Source organism: Canis lupus, chromosome 18 (assembly GCF_048164855.1).
Source record: "Canis lupus baileyi chromosome 18, mCanLup2.hap1, whole genome shotgun sequence".
Taxonomy (NCBI): Eukaryota; Metazoa; Chordata; class Mammalia; order Carnivora; family Canidae; genus Canis; species Canis lupus.
Genome location: NC_132855.1, coordinates 11,546,148 through 11,556,878, shown reverse-complemented (window position 1 = coordinate 11,556,878; position 10,731 = coordinate 11,546,148).

The following is a 10,731-nucleotide window of genomic DNA, read 5'->3' as shown; positions in this document are numbered from 1 at the left end:
CAATTGGGCAGCCCCAGTGGCTCAGCGGTTTAGTGCCACCTTCAGCCCAGGACCCGGGATTGAGTCCCACTTCAGGCTCCGTGCATAGAGCCTGCTTCTCCCTCTGCCTGCTTCTCCCTCTGCCTGTCTCTGCCCCCCTCTCTGTGTTTCTCATGAATAAATAAATAAAATCTTAAAAAAAAAAAAGATTCAATGATGATTAAGTAGAATCAGTGAGATAAAGGGCTTAGTCACTTGGGTGACTGGCACAAAGTAAAGATAAGTAAACATTTGCTTTATTATAAATAATCAAATCAATTTTATTGAGTTATAATTGACATATAACATTATGTTATAGTTTCAGGTGTATAACATATTTTTTCTCCCATGATACGAGAACTTTTAAGATTTATACTCTCAGCACTTTTAAATATACAGTATAGTGTTGTTAACTATAGGTCACTGTGACATATTTAATATACGCAGGACTTTACTTATATAATAATTGAAAATTTCTACATTTTGACCACATTTACCCGGTTCACTCATCCTGCCTTCACCTCCTTGCTTTGGCAATGACAACCTGTTTTCTATTTCTTCTCTATCAACCTATATTTTTAAATTGTTTTTTGTTCTTTTTGTTTTTAGAGTCTACATATAAGTGAGATCATACTGTATTTGTCTCTGTCTGCCTTAATTTTACTTAGCATAATGACCTCAAGGTCCATTGAGGTTGTCATAAGATTGCCTCTATATGGCTGAATAATATATCCCATTGTATGTATATACCACATTTTTTAATCTGTTCATTGATCTATGGACACTTAGATTGTTTCCATGTCTTGGCTATTTTCAATAATGCTACAGTAAACATGGGGTTACAGATACCTTTTTGAGTTAGTGTTTGCATTTCCTATGGGTGATAACCCAGATGTGGGATTACTAGATCTTAGGGTGGTTCCATGCTGTTTTCCAAAGTGACTGCCCTAATAGCATTCCTTGAATGCTGTTTTCCACAATGACTGCCCAAAATGTTTTCCACTGTGAATGCTCCAATTTGCATTCCCACCAACAGTGCACAAGGGATTCCTTTTCTTCATATTCTCAACAGCACTTGTTATTTCTTGTCTTTTTGATAATAGCCATAACAGGTATGAGGTGATATTCTCATTTGGATCTGATTTCCATTTCCCTGATGATTCGTGATTTCGAGCACCTTTTTATGTGTCTACCTGCTACCTGTTAGCCATCTCTGTGTTGTGTTTTTTTTTTTTTTTTGAAAAATGCCTATTCAGATTTTGCCTTGTGTCCACTTTTTTTTAAGATTTATTTATTTATTCATGAGATACACAGACTGAGAGAGATTGGCAGAGACACAGGCAGAGGGAGAAGCAGGCTCCTTGCAGGGAACCTGATGTGGGACTCAATTCCGGATCCTGGGATCACGACCTGAGCCAAAGGCATGCGCCCAAACCCTGAGCCACCCGGACATCCCATTGTGTCCACTTTTTTAATTGGATTATAGGTTTATTTGTTTGCTTTCTGCTATTGAGTTCTATGATCATGAGTTATTTTATATTCTTACATTTGGCCATGATAAGTTTTCCTGAAGGATACATCTGTTTTACTGTTATCTACAGAATATTAATTTTAAAGATTTTTCCTTAAGAATATTGAAGGTCAAAATCATGTAAATATTAATAACCTGAATACTTTTGTTGTGTTTTCCTATATGGTGTACTACAGATCTGTGGGAGTGTAATGATATGGGGCAGGATGATTTTTGTTCCAACTAGTACCTTAGCAGGTGTGCAGGAAAAAGTTAACTTGAAAAGGCTGATGATTAGAATAGCCTACTTGTAGAGGTGACCGTTGGCTGGCTTTTGAAATGGTCTCTGGGTAATAGGCTGTTCTGTGTGCCTGGGACAGTGAATTCTGTTGTCCAGCTTGTCTAGACTGTATACAAACAGTTTGATCAATGGTGAGCTCTTACTTTCTTTCTGAGAGTCTGGGATTTCAGTGATTGTGGCTGATTGCAAAGGCAGAGTTTATCTGTGTTACCAGTTCACAATAAAAACCTTGGAGTTTTAAGTGGCCTTATTTGAGCATGGACACTGAACAAGTGCAATTATATTTTGCTGCTGGAGTAAGGAGAATGGAGGAAGCCTGTGCATGATTTCCTCTAGATTCCACCTAATGTGTCTTTTTCTCTTGCAGTCTGCTGTAATAAACTATAGCTGTGAATGCAGCTACACTTGAGCCCTGTGAATCTTTCTAGAGAAGCTGAAATTGTATGTGTTTGTAAGGACCTCAAAATAGAGGTCCTCAATTACCTTCTATAACATATCATGCAGTTAGGAAAGGTTATCAGAATTTATCTAGGACAAGATCATAATTAATAGTCGGCTTAGAGTGTGAGAAGGTACCAGTTCTTCTGGGCTTAGTTTTAAAGAAGTCAGTGATGAAGTAAAATCCAGTGGAGGCATATTTTTTATTGTTTCCTTCTTCTGTGTTGATACTATGGTAGCCCATATGCTTGTGTGGCTAGTGGCTACTTTACTGAACAGTGGAGATGTAGAAGTTTCAGATTTTTCCTGGTAGGCACATTATGCGACAATGCTTGTTAGCTCTTAACTTGGAACAGTGTTTTCCTATTATTCTGGTAAATGACATCATGCCTAATTTTTTTCTCAAGCATTTCTGCTGTACTTAACAGAACCATTCTATAAAATTCTTTGTTAAGGACTTAAACCAGTAAGTTTTTTATTATATTCTTTAATATATGTTTTGTTTGTTCCCTATATGCATGCATCATTATACTAATATATTAAATACATTGGAAAAATATACCAGAAGTAGAAATTTTTAAAGAATAGCTAAACGAATATAAGGTCTCAAAAGATATAAGGTCTAATATTATTACCCCACTTTCTAATGGTTGCTTTGAGTACCTCTGAATTATGTGCACTTGCATTTGGAGACTTCACCTTTGTTTCTAAATCCCATTCTCCCAGAAGGTTACTATAGTTCATTGGAGAAATGTCTGACTCTGTTGCTGGTGCAGGGAAAATAAAATGTAGCCTTAGAACATGTTTTGTACCAGAAAGTAAGGAAGTGCTCAAAGAATGATAGCCAAATGATAACTGGGGCAAATTGAAAATCAGAATTAAAGGTTGGCTCTCAATTTTAAACATTTTAAGCAACATTAGGAAATCATGAACCCATATTTATATAAATAAATAATGAATACCTAAATAAGTTCAGTAGAAAAGAATTATTACAGTATTTTCACATAAAATGATTACTCACTGGTTACTGAATATAAAATACCATTAACTTTTCTTTTTTTTTTAAATTTTTTATTTATTTATGATAGTCACAGAGAGAGAGAGAGGCAGAGACATAGGTAGAGGGAGAAGCAGGCTCCATGCACCGGGAGCCCGACGTGGGATTCGATCCCGGGTCTCCAGGATCGCGCCCTGGGCCAAAGGCAGGCGCCAAGCCGCTGCGCCGCCCAGGGATCCCACCATTAACTTTTCAATGGGGAAACTTGGCAGGTAATGATCTTAAGCAAGTGATAAAACTTAACATCTGATAATGAGAGGTAGCAATATTGCTTACCCTGTGACATGAGGAATTAAGAAGAAAACAATGTATCCTTGAGCTCAAAAAAAAAAAAAAAAATCTATTCATGAGGAAAATCCAAAGAACTCCAAATGAGAGACTTTCTATAAAATTACTGACCTGTATTCAATAAAAATGTCAAAGTCATGAAAGACAAGGAAACAATGAGGAGAAGCTGTTCTAATTTTAAGTAGACTAAAGAAACATGACAACTAAATTCAGCATGTGATCCTGGTTGTATAAAAAACCTTACTGGGATCATTGGCAAAATTCAATAGGTTCTATGAATTGAATGATAATCTAATGCATTAGTGTTAATTTTGTGATTTTGCTCTTCATAATTTGGTTATGTAGGAAGAAGTTGTTTTTAGTATATGCAAACTGAAATATTAAGGAACAGTGGGATTGTTATGTTAATTCATTAAGTGGTAGATAAAAAGGTATTAAATAATATATATGAACATATATATTTATATAGACAAATGTATGTTTATATACAACAAAGAGAGCAAATAATAAAGTAAAAGGTGAATGCAGATGAAGTGTATACTTAGATTCTTTTTTTTAAACTGTAATTTTTAGAGCAGTTTTAGGTTCACAGCTGAAAGGAAGGAAGATAACAGAAATATTTCATATTCCCTGTGTCCACACATGCATAGCCTCTACCCGCCCTCCATATTATCAACATCTCCCACCAAAATAGAACTTTTGTTACACTTGATGAACATACATTGACACATCATAATCGCCAAAAATTCATAGTTTACATTATGGTTCACTTTTGTTGATTCTGTAGGTTTGGACAAATGCATAATGATAATGACATGTAGTCATTATTATGAGTTGGGTTTCTTTTAATATTTCTGCAACCTATCTGAACATTTTAAATCATTTCAAAATAAAAGGTTCAAAACTCTGAACCTTTAATTACTTCAGAATTTAGGAAATACAATATTTGTGTCACTAAAAGGTTTTATTGCCTTGGCCAGGAGTTATAAATGGCACCTCCAGTATTGAAAAATCATACAGATATACTTCATTGAAAAGTGTGTTTTTTAAAACAGTATATGAACTTCAATATCCTTGAGTGATACATACATTCTCTGGTTCCGACAGGATCTGCTTTCCCTATTTGTATTTTAGTCACAGATAATAATAAAGTCTATTACATAACACTACTCTATCTAAGTATTGTTGCAAGCTCTTTACATATAGTGTATTGGCTCATTGAATTTTATTTATTTTTCTTTTTTAAATTGTTTATTTTGTTATTTTATTTTTACTTTTTTAAATTTAATTTCAATTTGCCAACATACACTCTAACACCTAGTGCTCATCCCATCAAGTGCCTTCTTCAGTGCCTGTCACCCAGTTACCCCATCCCTCCACCTCCCCTCCCCTTCTGCAATCCTTGTTTGTTTCCTAGAGTTAGGAGTCTCTCATGGTTTGTCTCCCTCTCTAATTTTTCCCATTCAGTTTCCCTTGTTTCCCTTATAATCCCTTTCACTATTTCTTATATTCCCTGTATGAGTGAAATCATATGATGATTGTCCTTCTCCCATTGACTTACTTCACTCAGCATAATACCCTCCAGTTCCATCCATGTCAAAGCAAATGGTGGGTATTTGTCATTTCTAATGGCTGAGTAATATTCCAATGTATACATAAACCACATCTTCTTTATCCATTCATCTCTCGATGGACACCAAGGCTCCTTCCACAGTTTGGCTATTGTGGACATTGCTGCTAGAAACATCGGGGTGCAGGTGTCCCGGCGTTTCACTGCATCTGGATCTTTGATGTAAATCCCCAGCACTGCAATTGCTGGGTCGTAGGGCAGATCTATTTTTAACTCTTTGAGGAACCTCCACAGTTTTCCAGAGTGGCTGCACCAGTTCACATTCCCACCAAGAGTGCAAGAGGGTTCCCCCTTCTCCACATCCTCTCCAACATTTGCTGTTTCCTGTCTTGTTAATTTTCCCCATTCTCACTGGTGTGAGGTGGTATCTCATTGTGGTTTTGATTTGTATTTCCCTGATGCAAGTGATGCAGAGCATTTTCTCATGTGCTTGTTGGCCATGTGTAGGTCTTCTTTGGTGAAATTTCTGTTCATGTCTTTTGCCCATTTCATGATTGGATTGTTTGTTTCTTGGGTGTTGAGTTTCATAAGTTCTTTATAGATCCTGGATACTAATCATTTATCTGATATGTCATTTGCAATTATCTTCTGCCATTCTGTAGGTTGTCTTTTAGTTTTGTTGACTGTATCCTTTGCTGTGCAGAAGCTTTTTATCTTGATAAAGTCCCAATAATTCATTTTTGCTTTTGTTTCCCTTACTTTCATAGATGTATCTTGCAAGAAGTTACTGTGGCCAAGTTTGAAAAGGGTGTTGCCTGTGTTCTCCTCTAGGATTTTGATGGATTCTTGTCTCACATTTAGATCTTTCATCCATTTTGAGTTTATCTTTGTGTATGGTGTAAGAGAATGGTCCAGTTTCTTTCTTCTGCATGTGGATGTCCAATTTTCCCAGCACCATTTATTGAAGAGACTGTCCTTTTTCCCGTGGTTATCTTTCTGGCTTTGTCGAATATTAATTGACCATAGAGTTGAGGGCCCATTTCTGGGTTCTCTATTCTGTTCCATTGATCTATGTGTCTGTTTTTGTGCCAGACCAGACTGTCTTGATGACCACAGCTTTGTAATACAGCTTGAAATCCGGCATTGTGATGCCCTCAGCATTGGTTTCCTTTTCAATATTCCTCTGGCTATTTGGGGTCTCTTCTGATTCCATACAAAACTTAAGATTATTTGTTCCAACTCTGGGAAGAAAATCCATTTTATTTTGATAGGGATTGCATTGAACATGAAAATTGCCCTGGGTAGCATAGACATTTTCACAATATTTATTCTTCCAATACATGAGTATGGGATGTTTTTCCATCTCTGTGTCTGTCTCTATTTCTTCCATCAGTGTTTTGTAGTTCTTAGGGTATAGATCCTTTACCTCTTTGGTTAGGTTTATTCCTAAGTATCTTATGCTTTTGGGTGCAATTGTAAATGGGATTGGCTCCTTAATTTCTCCTTCTTCAGTCTCATTGTTAGTGTATAGACATGCCACTGATTTCTGGGCATTGATTTTGTATCCTGCCACATTGCTGAATTGCTGTATGAGTTCTAGCAATCTTGGGGTGGAGTCTTTGGGTTTTCTATGTACAGTATCATGTCATCTGTGAAGAGGGAGAGTTTGACTTCTTCTTTGCCAACTTGAAGGCCTTTTATGTCTTTTTGCTGTTTGATTGCTGAGGCTAGGACTTCTAGTACTATGTTGAATAGCAGTGGTGAGAGTGGACATCCCTGTCCTGTTCCTGATCTTAGGGGAAAGGCTCTCAAGTTTTTCCCCATTGAGAATGTATTAACTTTCGTCTTTTCATAAATGGCTTTTAAGATATTGAGGAATGTTCCCTCTACCCCTACACTTTGAAGAGTTTTGATCAGGAATGGATGCTGTATTTTGTCAAATGCTTTCTCTGCATCTATTGAGAGAATCATATGATTCTTGTTTGTTCTCTTATTGATGTGATCTATCATATGGTTTGTTTTATGAGTGTTGAACCACCCTTGCATCCCAGGGATAAGTCCCAGTTGGTCATGGTGAATAATCCTCTTAATGTTGTTGGATCCTATTGGCTAGTATCTTGGTGAGAATTTTTGCATCCATGTTCATTAGGGATATTGTGTAATTCTCCTTTTTGGTGGGGTCTTTGATTTTAGACCAAGGTGATGCTGGTCTCATAAAACAAGCTTGAAAGTGTCCCCTCCCTTTCTAGCCTTGGAAACAGCTTCAGTAGAACAGGTATTATTTATTCTTTAAATATCTGTGAAATCCATCTGGTCCAGTGTATCATTTAAAGCTCTTGTTTCTTTGGAGATGTTGTGCTTTGAATATCTGTCATTTGCTGAAAGTGCCGTGTAGAAATCTCCAACTGTTAATGTATTAACTAAATATATCTTTACTGTTGTTATTAATTGATTGATAAACTTTGTGGCTCTCACATTAAGGGCATAAATATTCATGATTATTAGGTCTTCTTGTTGGCTCAACTCTAAGTATGATATAGTGTCCCTCTTCATCTCTTACTACAATCTTTGGTATAAACTCTAATTTATGTGATATGAGGATTGCCACCCCAGCTTTCTTTTTATGACCATTTAAGTGGTAAATGGTTCTCCACTCCCTCATTTTCAGTATGGAGATGTTCTTAGGTATAAAATGAGTCTATTGTAGACAGCATATGGGTAGGTCTTGCTTTTTTTTTTCTTTAAAGATTTTATTTATTTATTCATGAGAGACACAGAGAGAGGCAGGGACACAGGCAGAGGCAGAAGCAGGCTCCATGCAGGGAGCCCGATATGGGACTCAATCCCAGGACCCTGGGATCACACCCTGAACCACAGGCAGATGTGCAAACCACTGAGCCACTCAGGCGTCCCCAGGTCTTGCTTTTTTTTATCCAGTCTAATACCCTGTGTCTCTTGTTGGGATCATTTAGCCCATTCACATTCAGAGTAACTATTGAGAGATATGAATTTAGTGCATCATATTACGTATTCAGTGTCTGTTTTTGTGGATTGTTTCTATGGGCTCCCTCTTTCTTTTACAGAGTCCCCCTTAATGTTTCTTGCCCAGCCTGTTTGGTGGTCACATATTTCCAGTTTCTGCCTATTTTGGAAGCTCTTTATCTCTCCTTCTATTCTGAATGAGAGCCTTGCTGGATAAAGTATTCTTGGCTGCATGTTCTTCTCATTTAGGACCCTGAGTATATGCTGCCAGCCCTTTCTGGCCTGCCAGATCTCTGTGGAAAGGTCTGTTGCTAATTTGATATTTCTCCCTATATAAGTTGAATCTCTTGCCTTGAGCTGCTTTAAGAATTTTCTCTTTATCTTTGAAATTTGCAAGTTTCACTATTAAATGTCCAGGTGTTGAATGGTTTCTATTGATTGGGGGGGATTCTCTCTATCTCTTGGATCTGAATGCTTGTATCCCTCACCAAATTAGGGAAGTTCTCAGCTATGATTTGTTCAAATATAATTTGTGGTCCCCCCTCTCTCTCCATCTCTTCTGGAATCCCAACTAGATGTATATTCTTCCTTCTCAAGCTATCATTTATTTCCCTAAGCCTTTCTTCATGGGCTCTTAATTGTTTTTCTCTTTTTTTTCCTCAGCTTCCTTCCTTTCCATCAACTTGTCTTCAATGTCACTCATTTTCTCTTCTACCTCTAGCAGTTAGAGCATCCAATTTGGATTGCATCTCAGCTAATCTGTTTTTAACTTTGGCCTGATTAGATCTCAGCTTTGCAGTAGAAGTCTCTAGAGCCCTTTTTGCTTTTATTCTGGAAAAAATAGTTGTATTTCTGAATTGAATTTCTGACATCGTATTTAAATCCAAATACTGTATCTCTGTGGCAGAGAGTATTGCTTTCAGTTCTTTCTTTTGCGGTGAATTCTTCCTTCTAGTCAATTGTCCAATGCAGAGTGGCTGTAAGAGCGAGCTTAGTCAAAAATATCACCCTGGACATGTGTAAAATACACCCTAGAGGATTCTGAAGAGGTGAGAGACCAGAAAATAAAAGAAAAATAAGAACAGAATAAAATAAAGCTAAAGGACCACTAAAGTGAAAAACAAGTATTAATACAAAGTAGTAAAAATAAAAAACCTAAAGGAAAGGAGAAAAAAAAAAAGAAAAAAAAGAAGTGGAGGGATTGTGGTGATGAGGAAGTGGTAGTGGAGAGTGAATGTAGTCTCTCTGAGGCGTGCTAGAGGGTGATCCTCTTGGTTTTGAGTATATTTTATTCTGCATGTTAGAAGATGCTCAATCCCAAAACTTATATAAAGCCCCAACATTGACCACAAAAACATAAACAAGATAAAAGAGGGGACAAAATGTGATGGAAGAGAGAATATAATCTCATAGAACTAACCAACCCAGTGTTCCACGTGGTTCTGGGTGTATTTTGGTCATATGTTAGAAGGTCCTAACTTCCACTATTGTAACACAAAACGAGACAGAAAAAAGCAAAACAAAACAAAAAACAAATACCTGTATCTCATATATCTACCAAAGTTAAATTGAATACGTTGAAGGGAATCCAGAAGTGAAAAATATGTCTAAGACATGTAATTGTAGAAACACGAAAGTCAAAAAATAAAAAACTTGCTCTTCCCCTGTCCTTCCCATTGGTCGCCTGGGGGGGAGCGGCCTGGGGTGCTGAGTCTCAGGTGTGTGCACCTGGGGGAGCTGCCCCACCCCCTGCCAGGTGGGAGCTGTTGACCCCCGTGAGGCCCCTGTTCCCTGTAGGCCCCATTCCGTCCCAGGCACAGGGTGACACCAGGAGAAACAACCCCACTGGCGGCGGCCAGCCCCCCCAGCCCTGGAGGCAGCTCCCGCAGTAACTCCTGCAGTTGCCGTCCACAAGGGCCTGGATGCTCTGCGGAGGGGGTGCTGACCTGCGCAGTTCGGGGGTGCCCGGGGGCAGGAGCATCCTTGCTGTCCTGGGCCCTCCCAGCCTCTCCTGTCCAGGGGGAGCATAGGATCCAAGGCTGTGTTCCCGGTGCCCTGGGCTCCGGGACCTGCACCTGGACCCGCATTCTCGCCGCCTCCCCCGAGGGAAGGGCACAGCCACCACGGCCACTGCCGGGTCCCAGGGTGAGGGGAGCTCGGGCCCTGGGAATGGGGGGCTTCTCCACACTCTGGGGCTGCTTCATCCATTTATTATTTTTTAAATATTTTATTTTTATGTAATCTCTATACCCAACATGGAATTCAAACTCACAATCCTGACATCAAGATCCACTGAACAAGGCAACAAGGTACCCCAGTGCCATGTTTTATATCTCTGTGCTTGCTTCCTATCTCTGCGTCCTCTGAAACATTGTGTCCATGACTGGGGAGCTTTAGCTACCTCCAAATACCAGAACCTTCTGCTATATCCCAATCCTGAATGACATTTGCCATTGAATATCATTTTATTTTATTATTTTTTTAATAAATTTATTTTTTATTGGTGTTCAATTTGCCAACATATAGAATAACACCCAGTGTTCATCCCATCAAGTGCCCCTCTCAGT